A 19,394-nucleotide genomic window follows, 5' to 3' on the forward strand; every position below is an offset into this window, starting at 1 on the left:
GTCATCGGGGTTGTGCATGATTTAAATATTTTGTGTGGTGAAGATAGAGCATAGCCAGACTATACGATTTTGTAGGGATAACTTTCTTTGGCCGTGTTATTTTGAGAGGACATGATTGCTTAGTTAGTATGCTTGAAGTATTATTATTTTTATGTCAATATTAAAATTTTAGCTCGAATCTTTCGGATCTGAACATTCATGCCACAATAAATAAAAATTTGACAAATATGTTAGAAAGCATTCCACGTCAAAAATTCTTTTTATCATTTACCTACTCGAGGACGAGCAAGAATTAAGCTTGGGGATTCTTGATACGTCTCCAACGTATCTATAAATTTTGATTGCTCCATGCTATTATATTATCTATTTTGGATGTTAATGGGCTTTATTTTACACTTTTATATCATTTCTGGAACTAACCTACTAACCGGAGGCCCAGCCCAAATTGTTGTTTTTTTTGCCTATTTTAGGAATATCAAACGGAGTCCAAATGGAATGAAACCTCTGGGAACGTGATTTTCTCAACAAACGTGATCCAGGAGACTTGGAGTGGGCGTCAAGAAACGATCGAGGAGGCCATGAGGCAGGGGGCGCGCCTAACCCCTAGGCGCCTAGGCATGCCCTCCACCCTCGTTGCTCCACTGACCTACTTCTTCCTCCTATATATATATATCCATGTACCCCCGAACATCCAGGAGCACCATGAAAACCTAATTCCACCACCGCAACCTTCTGTACCAGAGAGATCCCATCTTGGGGCCTTTTCCGGAGCTCCGCCGGAGGGGGCATTGATCACAGAGGGCCTCTACATCAACTCCATGGCCTCTCCGGTGATGTGTGAGTAGTTTACTTCAGAGCTTAGGGTCCATAGTTATTAGCTAGATGGCTTCTTCTCTCTCTTTGGATCTCAATACAAAGTTCTCCTCGATCTTCTTGGAGATCTACTTGATGTAATCTTCTTTTGTGGTGTGTTTGTCGAGATCCGATGAATTGTGGGTTTATGATCTAGTTTAACTCTGAACAATATTTGAATCTCCTCTGAATTCTTTTATGTATGATTGGTTTATCTTTGCAAGTCTCTTCGAATTATCAGTTTGGTTTGGCCTACTAGATTGATCTTTCTTATAATGGGAGAAGTGCTTAGATTTGGGTTCAATCTTGCGGTGCTTGATTCCAGTGACAGAAAGGGAAACGACACGTATTGTATTGTTTCCATCGAGGATAAAAAGATGGGGTTTATATCTTATTTCATGAGTTTATCCCTCTACATCATGTCATCTTACTTAAAGCATTACTCTGTTCTATGAACTTTATACTCTAGATGCATGTTGGATAGCGGTCAATGTGTGGAGTAATAGTAGTAGATGTAGAATCGTTTCGGTCTACTTGTCACAGACGTGATTCCTATATACATGATCATACCTAGATATTCTCATAACTATGCTCAATTCTATCAATTGCTCGACAGTAATTCGTTTACCCACCGTAATACTTATGCTCTTGAGAGAAGCCACTAGTGAAACCTATGGCCCCCGGGTCTATCTTCCATCATATTAATCTTCCAACACTTAGATATTTTTATTGCCATTTATTTTACTTTGCATCTTTATTTCTCTTTATCATAAAAATACCAAAAATATTATCTTATCATATCTATCAGATCTCACTCTCGTAAGTGACCGTGACGGGGTTGACAACCCCTTTATCGTGTTGGTTGCGAGCTTCTTATTTGTTTGTGTAGGTGCGTGGGACTTGAGCGTGATCTCCTACTGGATTGATACCTTGGTTCTCAAAAACCGAGGGAAATACTTACACTAGTTTACTGCATCACCCTTTCCTCTTCAAGGGAAAACCAACACAGTGCTCAAGAGGTAGCAGTCTCCAATGTATCTATAATTTTTGATTGTTCCATGCTATTATATTATCTATTTTGGATGTATAATGGGCTTTAATATGCATTTTTATATTATTTTTGGGACTAACCTATTAACCGGATGCCTAGTGCCAGTTGCTGTTTTTTGCCTATTTCAGTGTTTCGCAGAAAAGTGATATCAAACGGAATCCAAATGGAATGAAACTTTCGCGAGGATATTTTTGGAACAAACGCAATTCAGGAGACTTGGAGTGGAGGTCAAGGAAGCAACGAGGCGGCAACGAGGTAGGACGGCACGCCCCCACCCTCGTGGGCCCCTCGTAGCTCCACCGACCTACTTCCTTCGCCTATATATACTCTTATACCCTGAAAGCATCCAGGGGAGCCATGAAACCACTTTTCCACCGCCGCAACCTTCTGTACCCATGGGATCCCATCTGGGGACGTTTTCCGGCAATCTGCCGGAGGGAGATTTGATCACGGAGGGCTTCTACATCAACACCATAGCCTCTCCGATGATGTGTGAGTAGTTTACCATAGACCTTTGGGTCCATAGTTACTAGCTAGATGACTTCTTCTCTCTCTTTGGTTCTCAATACAAGGTTCTCCTTGATTTTCTTGGAGATCTATTCGATGTAATTATTCTTGAGATGTGTTTGCCGAGATCCGATGAATTGTGGGTTTATGATTAAGATTATCTATGAACAATATTTGATTCTTCCCCGAATTCTTATATGCATGATTTGATATCTTTGCAAGTCTCTTCGAATTATCAGTTTGGTTTGGCCTACTAGATTGATCCTTCTTGCAATGGGAGAAGTGCTTAGCTTTGGGTTCAATCTTGCGTTGTCCTTTCCCAGTGACAGCAGGAGAAGCAAGGCACGCATTATATTGTTTCCATCGAGGATAAATAGATGGGGTTTTATCATATTGCTTGAGTTTATCCCTCTACATCATGTCATCTTGCCTAATGCATTACTCTGTTCTTATGAACTTAATACTCTAGATGCATGCTAGATAGCGGTCGATGTGTGGAGTAGTAGTAGTAGAAGTAGAATCGTTTCAGTCTACTTGACACTGATGTGATGCCTATGTTCATGATCATGCGTAGATATCATCATAACTATGCGCTTTTTCTATCAGTTGCTCGGCAGTAATTTGTTCACCCACCGTAATATATGCTATCTTGAGAGAAGCCACTAGTTAAACCTATGGCCCCCGGGTCTACTTTACATTATAAAAGTTTCCGATCTACAATTCTAGTTTACTATTTATTTTGTAGTCTTTACTTTTCAATCTATACAACAAAAATGCCAAAAATATTTATCTTATTATCTTTATCAGATCTCACTTTTGCAAGTGGCCGTGAAGGGATTGACAACCCCTTTATCACATTGGTTGCAAGGTTCTTATTTGTTTGTGCAGGTACTAGGCGACTTGTGTGTAGTCTCCTACTGGATTGATACCTTGATTCTCTAAAACTGAGGGAAATACTTATGCTACTTTGCTGCATCACCCTTTCCTCTTCAAGGGAAAACCAATGCATGCTCAAGAGGTAGCATCCAACCACACCACCCGGAAGTGCCACTTTTCTCTCTCCATCCGCCTGTTGGCGCAGTCCAAGATGAATACCCCGAAGAGCACGGAGCTTACGTCGTCTTCACCAGTGTGGCCGGTGACTGGCACAGCCGACGTCAGCAGCACCGAGAAGTAAACGCTATTGCCACAGCTGCCCTAGAGTTCATGCACTGGTCTGAGAGGCCTATCAGGTGGAGCCGTGCGGACCACCCAGAAGTAATGCCTACTCCGGGTTCATATGCCCTTGTGTTGGATGCCACCCTTGCAATGGAGAGGTGAGCTGCTCGTTTCTCCCGGATTCTGATAGATGGCGGTGGCAGCATCAACATCCTATACTGTGCCACCATGGAGAAATTGTGCATCAAAGAGAGGCAGGCTCCAGCCCAGCCGAACTATTTTTCATGGCATTGTGCCCGGCCTGTCCTGCTCACCAATCGACAAGATCAAAATAGATGTCATCTTTGGAGAGAAAGATCACTTCCGCCGCGAGGCAATTTGGTTCGAGGTGGTTGACCTGGAGAGTCCTTATCACATACTCTTAGGTCGGCCAGCTCTAGCCAAGTTCATGGCGGTGCCACATTACGCCTACCTCAAGATAAAGATGCCGGGGACCAAGGGCATTATCATGATATACAGAGACTATGAGAAGTCAGCCGACTATGCTGCAGCTAGCAGCTAGCTGCCCGAGTCCCTTGTGATTGCTGCTGAGAAGAAACTCCTGGACCGAGTGGTGGTTGTCGGCATTCTGGGAACGGGGGTCCCTAGACATGCCTGCCTGCGGCACATGGCGTGGCACTGCAAGCGGGCCCGTACGACCCATCTTCACCAACAAGCATTCAAGACCCTCGCGAGGGGCCAAGCCTTGCGAGGCGGACGACACAAGACCTCCTCGGGAGCGGCCTCACCAGGCTGGCTCACGAGGGGCGGAGAGATCAAGGCAAGGCAAACCTCGCGAGGTTCTAATGACGTGAGCCATGACGACCGAGACCAGGTGGGCACCAGGCAGGCGCCAGCGCACATAGTGTCCTTGTTTCCTCTTTGGTGCTAAGGAGGCTAGTGCAGTTGAAGAGTACCGAGGCGTCAAGCAAAGGTTTCCATATCGGTGCAATGACACCAAGACCAGCAGGACGACAAGATGGAGGTCACCATGAAGCCCAAGGCGGCGTCACCACCAGGCCTTTGGCAGGCGAAGACTGCTTTTGTCAAGATAACTTGTACTAGCTGTCCCCTTTCAAATTGGTCGTTCTTGGCTCCCTTCCCTCTCAATATTTGGGGAGAGGACCAGGGCCTCTATAAATAGGATTAGCCACCATAGTAGATAGGGGAACGAAAACTGGGGGCGAACAAATAGAGCCTCAGCCATATCATCTTGGACTAGATCCAACCCATCCACGCACCCACCAAGCACAAGAACACCTCACCTCAGGAGGTTGTTCTTCCCCTTGTACTGTTCATCCTGAGCTCGAGAGGCAATCCGCCACACCACACTGGAGTAGGGTATTACACCACAACGGTGGCCCGAACCAGTATAAATCTTGTGTACCTTGTGTTGTGAGTTCGTCGAGCTGGCCTCTGAGATCGTGGCGAGGTTGAGGGCATGAGTTGGTAGGGGGAGATCTTCGCGTACACCCCAGTGTTCGAACCTTAAGGGTTTTGCCAGAACCCGAGATCCGACAATTGGCGCGCGAGGTAGGGGGTGTGCCGGAGCTCTTCTTCCGCTAGTTGATCCGCTCGTTGGTCCCCCGACACTCCGCGGATCCGATGTCCGGCGACTCAAGGACCAACGCCGACCGCTGGGCAGCCCGGGCGGCGCCACCCGCTCAAGAAGACCTCAGCCCAGCACCCCAGGCAGCACGCGCACCACCAAACACTGCATGGCATGGGCGACGCGGTCACCCACTGTCCGCCCTTACTCCGCGACAAGTGCGGGCAGCCGCAAGAGCCTCAAGCCACACCGTGGCCACGGCTCCACACACACGACGGGAGCAAGCAAACATGAGGGCCGCGCTCACAGTGGCTCGAGAGTTGCTGCGATGCCGGTTAATGGAGAGTGGCCGGGATGCATTGCTAGAGTGAGTCGCCAAGCTCTTGGATGCCGCGGCCTCGGGAGCACCACCCTTATGCTCTCTGCTCACACCTCAAGCCGCAGCGGGGTCGCATGGCGGGCCTCGACGTGCCCGCGTGCCCACGGGCGCGCCACCAGGCTTCATCGACACCGGCGCAACCTATGGAGCTAGACACCCGCTCGCACCTACGCCACCTCCGTTGGGCGCGGGCACGAGCGCTGTCACCTACGGCCCCAGCGGGATGCAACCCTACCACCCTCAAGGCGGCACGTTGGGCGGGGCAACATGGAGGATGGGGCACTACGGGGAGGTCTTTGAGGCGACGGCCTCAGAGGCCTACGTGCCCCGCATGGTGGACCAGGAGTACATGCTGGAAGACGACCCTGGCCCGTTCCTCGAGCCGGGCTGGGAGGAGGAGGCGCTAGAAGTTGGCACCTTTTAGGAGCCCTCCGGAAGCCTCACCAACCGTGCCGGCAACTACAGCTACATGGTACCACTAATTTCTCAAGAGCAGGCTTACGCTAACCATGGGACACAAGAGGATCAGGTCGCAGCAGTGGATGGCGGCCCCAACTTGTCGGCGTCCCTGCCGCTAGGGGGGCATGCTGGGGGCTGCAGGAGAGGGGCCGGGAGCAAGGCCCCTGCCTGCGCCGCACGGAGCAAGGCGTCCCCGGAGGTAGGCCCTCTGCCCGGGAGGTGCTCTAGAGCCTTCCCCTGGCAGAGGACCCGTGGTCGCCGAGGGCGCCGCTGGCATCGCCTTTGCCCCTTGGTGTCATCCTGGTTTCCTGTCGCCCCCAACGGTGGTCGAGGGAGGCGCAAGGCAGGGCCCTCGTCTGGTGATATGAAGTAAGGCTCACGCCTGTGAAGGTCTCCGCTCGTCACACTCTCACGTAATAATGAGTGGGGCTGTACACGCCCCGAAGTCTCAGGAGTGCTGCCCTCGGGCCTCGGGGGCTCCCTCCCACATCCTAGTGGCAGCACTTAGCTCCGCGCTGGTGAGAAGACAAGAAGACTAGACTAGGCGCTGGACGCGGCCATTTGCTTTGGATCTCTTTTTTGTAACCCTGCCTTCTCGATTTGGATTTAAGTTGAAGTTGAATTTTCATTGATGCGTGCAGGGGGTGCCTTTTCTCGTTCGAGCGATTTCCTGCTATCTGGTTCTTGCCTAAATTCGGAGTTCACGCCTGTTGCTTTCCCCTTGCGGGCCCCTCGCGAGCGGGGCTAGGCATGGCGCACATGCGCCACGCGCATGTCGTGCCACGGCTAGCGCTTGCTTATCACGCGCCCCCCTCGGGCGTGTCGACGAGTTCCTCAGGAGCTTCCCAGAAACTCGCAACCTCATGAGCTGGTTCGGGGCTCGTCCAGGCTAAGGTAAAACCGCAACAACAAATTTGCCCTAGGATATGTGAGTTCATGAAGACACATATTCCACTCGACCTAAAAAGATAGAGGCAGTAGTACATTTACATGAAGGGCTTCCCCTCCAAAAATGCTCTTACAACCTCTCGGGCCGCGCCTGAGCTTCTGCGTGCAGGACGAACAGCTGGGAAGCACGGGATCAGTCGGACATGTCGCTCGCCGCGTCCCCCGAATCGCCCTCAGACGCGTCGCTGGCATCGCTGCCACCATCACTAGCATCACCATCACCTCCACCAGCGCCGCCATCACCATCGTCGACCACGTCGCCTTCGTCCGCCGCGACCACCACCCTATCATCATCGGAAGTGAAGGCCCTGACCAGCGCGTCCACATTGTCTTCCACCCATCACGCCAGGCCACCCCAGATGGCCTCAGGTACGAGAGCGATGGCTGCATCAAAATCAAAGTTGGGGTCGGTGTTTGGAGATGGCTGAAGACGCTGGAGAACACACGCCCAAGCAGGCCGCGGCTCCTCTCTTCAACAAGTTGGCGAGCTCTCTCGGAACGATTCTCCAGGCGCGTCACCACGTCAGTAAAGAAGCGGAGGTGGCTGGCGTAGTCGTTCATGTGGGGATGAGGAGCATTCTCATCGCAGATGTGGCCCAAGGCGATATTAGCCCTGTTCCTGAGGCCCTGGAGCATGGGGGCGTGCACGCACTCCAGCGTTTGCAGTTGAAGCACTTCCTCCCTATTCTACCGTGCGATGGACTTGGCATCAGCGACCCATTGCTGAAGAGGGAGCATCTCGGCGCGGGCCGAGGCCAATTCGGCCTGCGCCGAAACTAGGGCGGCTGTGGTGGCCTCCTCGCGCCGCTCCACCTCGATTAACCTGGACTTGAGGGCAGCGGTCCTACCTGCGGCCTCAGCTTCCACGAACTCCAGCTTCAGGTCGTGCCTGCCCTCAAATCCGCGCGAGCCTCGTCCACCCGGCGATCGACCTCCTCCTGGGCCCTGGCCTTGCACACGCCAACGGTATCCTCCTCCTGGGCAACTTGACGCTCACTCGTCTCCAGTCGTTCTAGCTTAAGGCTACGCTCCACGGCTTCCAGCAACAAAGCCTCCTCGCGCTTCCGGATCTCTTCCTCTTTGGCGGGTGCCCCCCTCAATGACGCAAGGGCGGCTCTACGCGCCTCCACTTGCTAATCCAAGGAGGCGCTCCAGGCTTGGAGCTCCCACGCGCGCTTCTCCTTGGCCTCGCGATGGCGGTCAGCTTCCCGAGCCTCTACGAGAGCTCGGGAGCAGGCCTCACGTGAGGCTGCAAGGGAAACCTCGGCCTTCGCATTATTAAGCTCGCACTGGTGGCACCCGAGGTTGATAGCCACCTTCAGCTTATGCTGCTCCTCCACCAGCTGAAGACCCTTGGCCACGAGGCGCGCGTCCACATTCACGAGCTCTTCACCAAGCCAGTTTATCGCGCCCATCACCTCCTGAAAGAGCTCTTGGTGGACGACGCTCCTTTCTTGCGTCGACTGGAGCATGCTGTTGACTCTGTACTCTGCCGCGGGGACCGTAGATGGGGCCCGGAGCGGCTCGCCCCCTTTCAACAGGGGGCTGGGGGCTGGCGCCCACCCAGTTGCAGGCCAGGCCTCGTGAGGAGCCCGAACGAGTGGATGCCCGCTGCTTGAAGAAGAGCCCAAGACCGAAGCCATCCAGTCGCCGTCCACGACCAGGGAGGAACCCTTGGCACGCTTGATGTATTCCAAGCAAGGCTGCGAAGGCGCGAGCTCAAGACGCCTTATCGATAGGCTGGCTTCCCCAGTTGACTCCACACCATGAGCAGCGCGCGGGCTTGCAGCACTCATGTCTAGCGGGAGAAACAAGGTGAGAGAAGGTTCCTTGTCAGGAGATTCCACGGCCTTGGCGGAAGAGATCCTGGAGAGACATCATCAGGAAGGGAAGCAGCACACGGAGAATCACCAAGATAAGGTACTTACTTGTCAACGGCGATGTACTTTCTCTGTTTTAATGGCCCGAAGGTGCCGCTGCCGCGGCTTGGGGACCCCTTCCTCTTGCGGAGGTCTTCAAAGTCCACGCAAAGCCTAACGAAGCGCTGGACATGGCGGCCAACACGAGGCGCAACTGGAGAAGCACTCGAAGGGGCAGCCTCAGGAGCACCAAGCTGAGTAGAGCTATCGGGCTCTGCCTCACAGCAACCTGCCTATGCCTCAGGAGCCCCGGCCTCGGGAGACGCGGGCTGCATCGCCCCCTCAACCGCCGCCCCAAGGCAAGGATGACAAGTTCCCGAGGACGACGCCTCGGGAGCCCTGGGCGGCATCAGTACCTCGGCACCTGCTCCATCGGCCTCCAGCGGTGCTCGCCCCCTGCATCCACCCTTGGGGCGAGCTCGACTCCAGCGACAAGGAGGGGAACCACGTCGACGGGGTTCTCATGGGGCCCCACCAGACCGACTGGACGCAGCCCCCACTCATCGAAGGAGGGCATATGCTCCACAAATTCCACCTTCTTCGAGCTGCGGTACAGTAGGCACCTCTTCCCTGGCATGTCATCTGGCGACAGGACACCCGTCATGACCTCGAGCACTGTCCGTCGCGCCTCAAGGGGGAGCCCGGACTCCTGAAGTCTCATGCGGTCCTTGCTGCTGAGCAAGGCCCACATTGGCCGGGAATGGCGCTGCAGCGAAGCAACCCGGTGCCGGACGAACTCCTTAACCACCATAGGCGTAGTCACGCCAAGGTCTTTCAGCCCCTTCAGCCTGAGCTAGACGAGGGCAAGGCGTGAATCGATGAGTCTTTGATGGCACCAATCGGAGTTGGGAATGGCAGGCGCCGACGGAGAATGGAGCAGGGGGCTGAGCACTCTGGCATCAACGAATACACATCGTGTCGGAAACTCGCTCGTGGATGGTGGAAGCTCGAAGTCAATCCCCGCGCCTGCCGTCGCCACCACGGCCTAGAAGCTCACGCACCCCGAGCTATGCCAGGGATCAATCAGGTGCAATGTGAAGAAGTGGCGGAGAGGGCCACGGAAGGAGCAATGCCCACCATGGCCTCACAAATAAAGGCGAAGACGGCAAGAAGGGTCATGGATTGGGGATCAAGGTGCAGCATGTGGATCTGATAATGGGCAAGAACCACGTTGAAGAAGGCGGAGAAAGGAGGAACCAGGCCAGCCCAAAGGGCGTCGATGAAGAATGGGACCTTGGTGGTTGTCCGATCGATACGAGCATGAGACGCAGGCCAGGCCACCGTCCTTCCCCACTTATTGAAGCTATAGGCGAGCATGGGACACACCTTGTCCATGGCTTCTTGGTTGAGCACCAGCGACCTGCCAACGATAGGCTCAACGGCCGGGAGTAGCCCGGCGGAGGATAGGGGGACTCTTCCCTTTCTCCGACTGGTCCGGTGCCATGGCAATGGGAGGATTGAGCTCAGATCGGATCAGGGGGAGAGGCCGAGCTTCGAGGAAGCGGAAGAATTGGAGTGCGCGGCAACAATGGGTGGGAAACCGTGTAGACCGCGGTGGCCGCCTAGCCAGGCGGGTATCAAGGCAGTGTGGGGAAGCGGAGATGCCCATGTCCAATCAACCACCATGCGTCGACCACGGCCGCAGGCTATTGGGGCCCATGGCGCTCCGCACTTGCCCCTTGGCTTAGCCTCGAAGCCAAGCCCGAGCGCTCCTTGGGCCCGGGGGCTACTGTCGGTGTTCTAGGAACGGGGGTCCCCAGACTTGCCTGGCTGCGGCCCACGGCGTGGTGCTGCAAGCGGTCCCATACGGCCCATCTTCACCAACAAGCATTCAAGACCCTCGCGAGGGGCCAAGCCTCGCGAGGCGGATGACACAAGACGAGGATGGCTCGCGAGGGGCGGAGAGATCAAGGCAAGGCAAACCTCACGAGGTTCCAATGACGTGAGCCATGAAGATCGAGACCAGGCGGGCGCCAGCGCGCATAGTGTCCTTGTTTCCTCTTTGATGCTAAGGAGGAAAGCGTGGGCGAAGAGTACCGAGGCGTCAGGCAAAGGTTTCCATATCGGTGCAACGACACCAAGACCAGCAAGACGACAAGACGGAGGTCACCATGAAGCCCAAGGCGGCGTCACCACTAGAGCCTTTGGCAGGCGAAGACTGCTTTTGTTAGGATAACTTGTACTAGCTGTCCCCTTTCAAATTGGCCGTTGTTGGCTCCGTTCTCGCTCAATATTTTGGGAGAGGACCAGGGCCTCTATAAATAGGATTAGCCACCACCGTAGACAAGGGAACGAAAACCAGGGGCGAACAAATAGAGCCTCAGCCATCTCATCTTGGACTAGATCCAACCCATCCATGCACCCACCAAGAACAAGAACACCTCACCTCAGGAGGCTTTTCTTCCCCTTGTGCTGTTCATCCTCAGTCCGAGAGGCAATCCACCACACCACACTGGAGTAGGGTATTACACCACAACGGTGGCCCGAACCAGTATAAATCTTGTGTCCCCTGTGTTGCGAGTTCGTCGAGCTGGCCTTTGAGATCGTGGCAAGGTTGAGAGCGTGAGCTGGTAGGGGGAGATCTTCATGCGCACCCCAGTGTTCGAACCTTAAGGGTTTTGTCGGAACCCGAGATCCGACAGTGGCCATGGCCAGCAAGCAGCTGGACCTGTCGCCAGATTGCAAAGACTCAGAGGCCCATGGCTCCTTCCAGCCGGCTAAAGAAACAAAGAAGATCAGCTTGGACCCTGAGCACCCGGAGAGGCATGTTGTCATAGGGGCCAACCTTGATAGCAAATAGGAAAGCGAGCTGTCGATTTCCTTCGTGAGAATCGGGACATCTTCGCATGGTATTCCAAGGACATGCCGGGTGTTCCGACGGATTTCGCCTAGCACAAGCTACATGTCAGAGCAGATGCAAAACCAGTCAAGCAACCCCTCCACCGACTATCAGAGGAGAAGATAAGAATTGTTGGTCAAGAGATAGCCCAGCTTCTGGCGGCCCGTTTCATTATGGAAGTGTTTTTTTCTAGAGTGGCTTGCCAATCAAGTCCTTGTATTGAAGAACAACAACAAATGGAGCCTGTGTATTGACTACACCAGCCTCAACAAAGTCTGCCCCTAAGATCCGTTTGCCCTGCCTCAGATCGACCAAGTGATAGACTCCACAGCCGGATGCGAGCTGTTAAGTTTTTTGGATGCTTATTCATGCTACCACCAGATCAAGTTGGACCCGGCCGACCGCCTAAAGACCGCCTTCATCACACCATTCGGAGCTTTCGGCTACCTGACTATGAAATTCGGCTTGAGAAATGCCAGTGCCACTTTTCAGCATTGCATGCAGAAGTACCTCCTCAAGCAACTCGGTTGAAATGCCCACGTCTATGTAGACGATATTGTGATGAAGACGGAGAAGCACGGAACCCTCTTGGAAGATCTCAAGGAAACTTTTGATAACCTGCACCGATTTCAAATCAAGCTCAACCCAGAGAAGTGTGTCTTTGGGGAACCAGCTGGCCAGCTCCTTGGCTTCCTGGTCTTAGAGCGTGGCATTGAGTGCAATCATGTGAAGATCAAAGCCATTGAGAGGATGGAGAAACCCACCCGACTGCGAGATGTCCAGAAGTTCACCGGCTATTTGGCATCCCTCAGCCGTTTCATCAGTCGACTGGGTGAGAAGGCTCTTCCCCTATACCAACTCATGAAGAAAACCACTCACTTAAAGTGGAACGACAAGGCAGACGAGGCCTTTCTCCATCTGAAGAAAGGACTGACTACGTCGCCTGTCCTGGCGGCCCCGGCTGTCAAAGGACCCATGTACCTCTACATCACCGCCACTAGCCGGGTGGTCAGCACTGTCATCATGGTGGAAGGACCAGAGGCCGGTAGGGCACGGCCGGTTCAGAGGCCTATGTACAATTTGAGTGAGGTACTATCAACCTCAAAGCAGAACTATCCCCACTACTAGAAGATGTGCTACGACATGCACTTTGCCGCCAAGAAGCTAATACCATATTTTCAAGAGAACCCAATCACGGTTGTCTGCACTGCCCCACTTGTCGAGATCATAGGCAACATAGATGCATCAGGCCAGGTGGCCAAATGGGCCATCGAGTTGGCTCCTTACACCATCTTCTACCAGCCACGCATCGCCATCAAGTCCCAAGCACTGGCCGACTTCCTCGTTGACTGGGCTGAGACCCAGTACCTTCTGCCAGCTCCGGACTCCACTCATTAGAGAATGCACTTTGATGGCTCGAAGATGCGCACCGGCTTGGGAGCCGGCGTCGTCCTCACCTCCCCCAAGAGCGACAAGCTTAGATACACATTGCAAATTCATTTTGCCGCATCCAACAACGTGGCCGAGTACGAGGCGCTGGTACATGGACTCCGGCTGTCCAAAGAAATCGGCATCCGCCGGATCCTGGACTACGGCAACTCGGACTTGGTTGTCCAACAGTCGTCTGGCGACTGGGACGCCAAGGATGCAAATATGGCAAGTTACTGCTTCCTTGTCCAGTAGATCAGCGGATATTTTGACGGGTGTGAGTTCATTCACGTGCCACGAAACGACAACGAGCAAGCTGATGCCCTGGCACGAATTGGCTCCACCCGCCAAGCAATACCAGCCGGCGTTTCCCTTCAATGCCTCCGCAAGCCGTCTATCAAGCCTTCTCCAGAATCCGAATCCATCTTCGTGCCGGCTGCTCCAGAAGCAGTCGGATCCGACTCGGGGGCTGCAGGAGCCGTCCCGAGGACTTCGGCAGGCGGCACAGGGACTGCAGCAGCCATACCCGGCCCGGGGACTTCACAACCCGACCCGGGCACTACGACAGTCGGCTCGGGGACTTCAACGGCATAGCAAGCGGCGGCCGATTCCACCCTGCCACCTTCCAACCCAACCGCCCTAGTACCAGTGGCTGTGATGACAGTGGACGAAGTTCAAGGACCATCCTGGGCGCAGCCCATCCTAAATTTTCTGGTGAACAAACGGCTGCCGAGTGATGAGATCTCGGCCCGGCAGGTGCAGCGCTGAGCAGGAGCCTACATGATAGTTAGTAGAGAACTTGTCAGATGCAGCCTGATGGGCGTCTTCCAGTGCTACGTAGAACAAGAGAAGGGCCAAGAAATCCTCAAAGATATCCACCAAGGCGAGTGCGGCCACCACACGGCCTCCAGATCCCTTGTCGCCAAAGCTTTCCACAATGGTTTCTTCTGGCCGACTGCTTTGGAGGACGCCAAGGACTTGGTCAAGCATTGCAAGGGGTGCCCGAAATTCAGCTCCAAGCAACATCTATCGGCTTCTGCACTCAAGATCACCCCCCTTACCTGGCCTTTTGCCGTCTGGGGACTGGACATGGTGGGACCATTGAAGACAGCACACGGCGGCATGACCCATCTGCTTGTCGACGTGGACAAATTCACTAAGTGTATTGAAGAAAATCCAATCAAGAAATTGAATGGCCCGACTGTTGTGACTTTCATCGCAGATATCACCGCCCGATACGGTGTACCACACGGCATCATCACCGATAATGGCACAAATTTCACCAAAGGCGCCTTGGCCCATTTCTATGCGACGCAGGGCATCCAATTGGACTTAGCGTCTGTTGCCCATCCACAGTCAAACGGTCAAGTCGAGCGAGCAAACAGCCTTATTTTGTCTGGCATCAAGCCCCGACTGGTCGAGCCACTGGAGCACTCGGCCGGCTGCTGGATCGACGAGCTGTCGGCCGTCCTCTGGAGCCTCCACACCACTCCGAACAAGTCAACCGGCTTCACTCCTTTCTTCCTCGTGTACTGGCCGAGGCCGTCATCCCAACTGACATTGAGTTTGACTCACCTTGTGTCACCATGTACACAGAGGCAGAGGAGAAAGAAGCATGAGAGGACGGCGTCGATCTTCTGGAAGAGGGCCGGCTGTTGGCACTCAGCCGGTCTGCCATCTACAAGTAGAGCCGGTGCCTCTACCATAGTCGAAAGGTCAAGCCAAGGTCCTTCCAAGAGGGAGACCTTGTGCTCAGGCTGATCTAGCGAACAGCCAGCCAGCACAAGCTCTCGGCCCCTTGGGAAGGCCCCTTCATCATCATCAAAGCTTTTGGCAATGAATCCTACTACCTCATCGACGCACAGAAGCCCAAAGCGCGCAAGCGAGACGACTCTAGCAAGGAATCAGAGCGTTCGTGGAATGCAAACCTCCTCCGAAGATTTTACAGTTGATGCAGTATGTACCACGCTACCTTTCGTATTAGAGAGCGGAGACATTAGGGCCCCCGAGGAGCACTCAGGGGCTACCCTTTTATCTATATGATAAGAATTATGCCTATGAATGTGTTATTTCATTAATTTTCCTGGCACCGGGTTCTACCAGTCGGCCCAGGTGCTTGCCACCTTGTACTATGTCGGTGCTACCTGCAGTCGGACAAGTAATGTGCCGGCACCTAAGCCCTCTCTTGCCATAGGCCGCAACTAGCAGAGCGATTGTTCGGCTGGCAAGAGTTAAAGGCAGGAAATGGTGCTTACATGAAAGATGACAAAGGACCAAAGCACTCACATAGGCCAAGCCGGCTCCTCGCCTCAGCGGCCGACTGTTGTGCGGTCGGCCGGCCGGCTTCTTACTTAACTTGCTATGTTCTAAATGACCAAAGTACTTGTCCTCCCAAATGGCTAAGTGCTTGACCTAGCAACAGACCGTAGAGCGGCTGTCCGGCTGGAAAGACGGCAACCAAGGGAGGACAGCAAAGGAAAAAGCCAAAAGAACGGAAAAGCCAGACAAGTCGAAACTCAACAAAGCACAACTCGTGCGAGAATTAATTTACATAAAAGTCCCTTGCCGACATTAAATAGAGTTTGAATACACCCTCGGCGGGTGGAACTGCACTAATTTAACAAGTTTCTTCGAGAGATTACAAAATAGGAAAAAGAGATAACTTGGTCGTCTAGACCAGAGGAGCAGCAACCAGATCAGAGGGGTCGGCGGAGGCCGAGGCTCCGGGTGGTGGAACGGCCGTCTGGTTGGTCTCGGCCTGGCCAGTACCAGCAGCAGCAGTCATCTCGCTAGCACGTAGCTCGTTGGTCGAGACTTGGTCGGGCGGAGGCCGGCTGTCGGCTCTATCATGCGGCGCATCGTCCTCGCCGTCCTCGCCCTCCTCTTCCTCAACCTCATCATTGGAGGTGATCTCCTCCACCGAACCCTTGCCGTCTCCCGAGTTCAGCCTGAACCAGTTGGGCGGCACCTCGGCACCCTCATCGTTTAGCCCGGGGAGGAAGACACTTGTATCAGTGTACTCGGCGATCGCTGCATCACGATGATAGAGCGCGGGCGCCGCCGCTTCCAACTCCTCGCCGGTTTCAAGCCAGAACGTGGCCAACTGGGCTAGCTCAGCCTAGGGTACCATGCCTTGACGAACTCCAAGGCTCCTCGGGCGCCCCCTCAAGCAAAGGAGCCTTTCCAAGCCTCGAAGCCGCCAATTGCAACCTCCAACCAGTCATTGGTCCAACTGCGGGTGCGTGGAGCTTGGACGTCTGGCCAAAGGGCAGAAACCAGCTGGGACCCGGCGCGCTGAAGGTGGCGAAGCATATGGTGGACCGATGAAAGTGCAACTATCCCTGGGTGATTTTGGTAATTCCTAACAAAATATAACTCATTGAGCTAATGATATCTCAAGATAAATATTTCAGATAATCTCAATGATTGGCATGGCATGGATAAGAAATGTGGACCCCTCAAAATTCTAAGGACAAAAGATTGGCTCAAGCTCTGAAGCTCAAGACTCTACATTTTACTTTTAGTGATCCAATATCACATTGAGTCCATAGGAATAGCCAATACTATTAAAAGGGGATGAGGTGTTGCCTAATGGGTTGCTTGCTCAAAATGCTTAGTGATATGCTCCAAAACCCCTCAACTACTTTCTCATATCCACATATATCCCAAACCAAAAGTCAAACTCGGCCCCACCGAAATTTTCTATCCGACGCCACCGAGTTCATTTGACATAGGTACTGCCACAAACCCTAGTCACTTCGGTCTTACAGATACGGATCTCGGTCTCACTGAGATGGGATTGCAAACTCTCTGTTTCCCTTCGTAACGTTTTGGTCCAACCGAGATGAGCGATCGGTCCCACCGAGTTCGCAATGCAAACTCTCTGTTTCCCCGTCGTAATGTTTCGGTCTCACCGAGATGAGCGAATCGGTCCCACCGAGTTTGCCTGACCAACTCTCTGGTTAGCTTATTACCGAAATCGGTCCCACCGAGTTTGTGTAATTGGTCTCACCGAGATTACGTTATGCCCTAACCCTAATGAAATCGGTCACACCGAGTTGACATGTCGGTCCCACCGAAAAGCCTCACATTCACATTTTGAACTAAATCATTCTGACCGAGTTTGGTGATTTGCGTGTAACAGTTAGATTTTGTGTGGAGGCTATATATACCACTCCACCCACTCTTCATTCGTGGACAGAGCCATCGGAACTTGCCTACACTTCCAACATTCATTTTCTGAGAGAGAACCACCTACTCATGTGTTGAGACCAAGATATTCCATTCCTACCATATGAATCTTGATCTCTAGCCTTCTCCAAGTTGCTTTCCACTCAAATCTACTTTCCACCAAATCCAAATCAGTGGGAGAGAGTTGAGTGTTGGGGAGACTATCATTTGAAGCACAAGAGCAAGGAGTTCATCATCAACACACCATCTATTACCTTTTGGAGAGTGGTGTCTCCTAGATTGGTTAGGTGTCACTTGGGAGCCTCCGACAAGATTGTGGAGTTGAACCAAGGAGTTTGTACGGGCAAGGAGATCGCCTACTTCATGAAGATCTACCCTAGTGAGGCAAGTCCTTCGTGGGCGATGGCCATGGTGGGATAAACAAGGTTGCTTCTTCGTGGACCCTTCGTGGGGGGAGCCCTCCGTGGACTCGCGCAACCGTTACCCTTCATGGGTTGAAGTCTCCACCAACGTGGATGTATGATAGCACCAGCTATCGCAACCACGCCAAAAATCTCCGTGTCTACATTGTGTTTGCTCCCTCCTCTAGACATACTTTTGATCCTACAACCGGCTGCAGGCGTTCCCTGGCGGCTAGAAGCTGTTCATTCATGTTGCGGGGCGCGTCGAGCGGGATCACCACTCCTTCACTCCTTTGCTCATCACGGCGAGCCTCGATGGCTTGGCTGGCGGCGATGGTGTAGCCAGGAAAGAAGTCTACATGAAGAAAAACAAAGATCAGAAGCCGGAGGCCGACTCTAGATGCAGTCAGCGGCTATGTCAAAGAAAAAGAAGTGACATCGATCATCTCCTTGATCTTGCCATAGCCAGCGGTGAGGACCGCCTCCTTCTTGGCCCACTTTGAGCGTTCGGTCTCAAGCTCATCCTGAAGGGTGTCTTCCGCCTCCTTAAGCTTCTGGAGCTCCGACTTGTGCTGGTCCGCCTGGTCCGCCAGCTTCTGGGCCAGGCGGTCGCGTTCCTGCGCTGCCGCGCTGCACTCCTCCTTGGCACGAAGCACGGTTTGGGCTTTGCCCACCTACTGATGCAAGGTGGCATCGGCTCCTGCAGAAAACTAGAAAGAAAAGATAGTCAGCAAGTCAACAAAAGAAAAAAGTAGTTGCCGGAAGATCTGGCCTGACTGCTCAGCAGTCAGCCCGAATCTCGGGGGCTACACCCGGCGGATGCGCTGGCACACCCCCTCAAGAATAAGGACGGAGTGCTTACTCTGGCTGTCGGCCAAGTCAGCAGCCCGCTTAGCCAGCTCCCGGACATGGGAGTTGAAGGCGGACGCGTGGATTTTGTGGTAGTCCTGCAACAAAGACAACAAAAGAAAAAAGAAATAGTTAGCACTCGAAACCTACCTTTAGGTTCCGAGCCGCCTGCTCAGCAGCCGGCCTGGAACTCGGGGGCTATGATGACCCACAAGTATAGGGGATCTATCATAGTCCTTTCGATAAGTAAGAGTGTCGAACCCAATAAGGAGCAAAAGGAAATGATAAGCGGTTTTCAGCAAGGTATTCTCTGCAAGCACTAAAATTATAGGTAACAGATGGTTTTGTGATAAGATAATTGGTAACGAGCAACAAGTAACAAAAGTAAATAAAGTGGAGCAAGGTGGCCCACTCCTTTGTGTAGAAAAGGAAAAGCCTGGAGAAGTTCTTCTATAGAGAAAAGCGCTCCTGAGGACACATGGGAATTATCGTCAAGCTAGGTTTCATCATGTTCATATGATTCGCGTTTGGTACTTTGATAACTTGGTATGTGGGTGGACCGGTGCGTGGGTATTTTCCTTACTTGGACAAGCATCCCACTTATGATTAACCTCTATTGCAAGCATCCGCAACTACAACAAAAGTATTAAGGCAAACCTAACCATAGCATGAAACATATGGATCCAAATCAGGCCCTTACGAAGCAACGCATAAACTAGGGTTTAAGCTTCTGTCACTCTAGCAACCCATCATCTACTTATTACTTCCCAATGCCTTCCCCTAGGCCCAAATAATGGTGAAGTGTCATGTAGTCGACGTTCACAT

The sequence above is a fragment of the Triticum aestivum genome, chromosome 1A, assembly GCF_018294505.1.
Source record: "Triticum aestivum cultivar Chinese Spring chromosome 1A, IWGSC CS RefSeq v2.1, whole genome shotgun sequence".
NCBI classification, from domain to species: Eukaryota; Viridiplantae; Streptophyta; class Magnoliopsida; order Poales; family Poaceae; genus Triticum; species Triticum aestivum.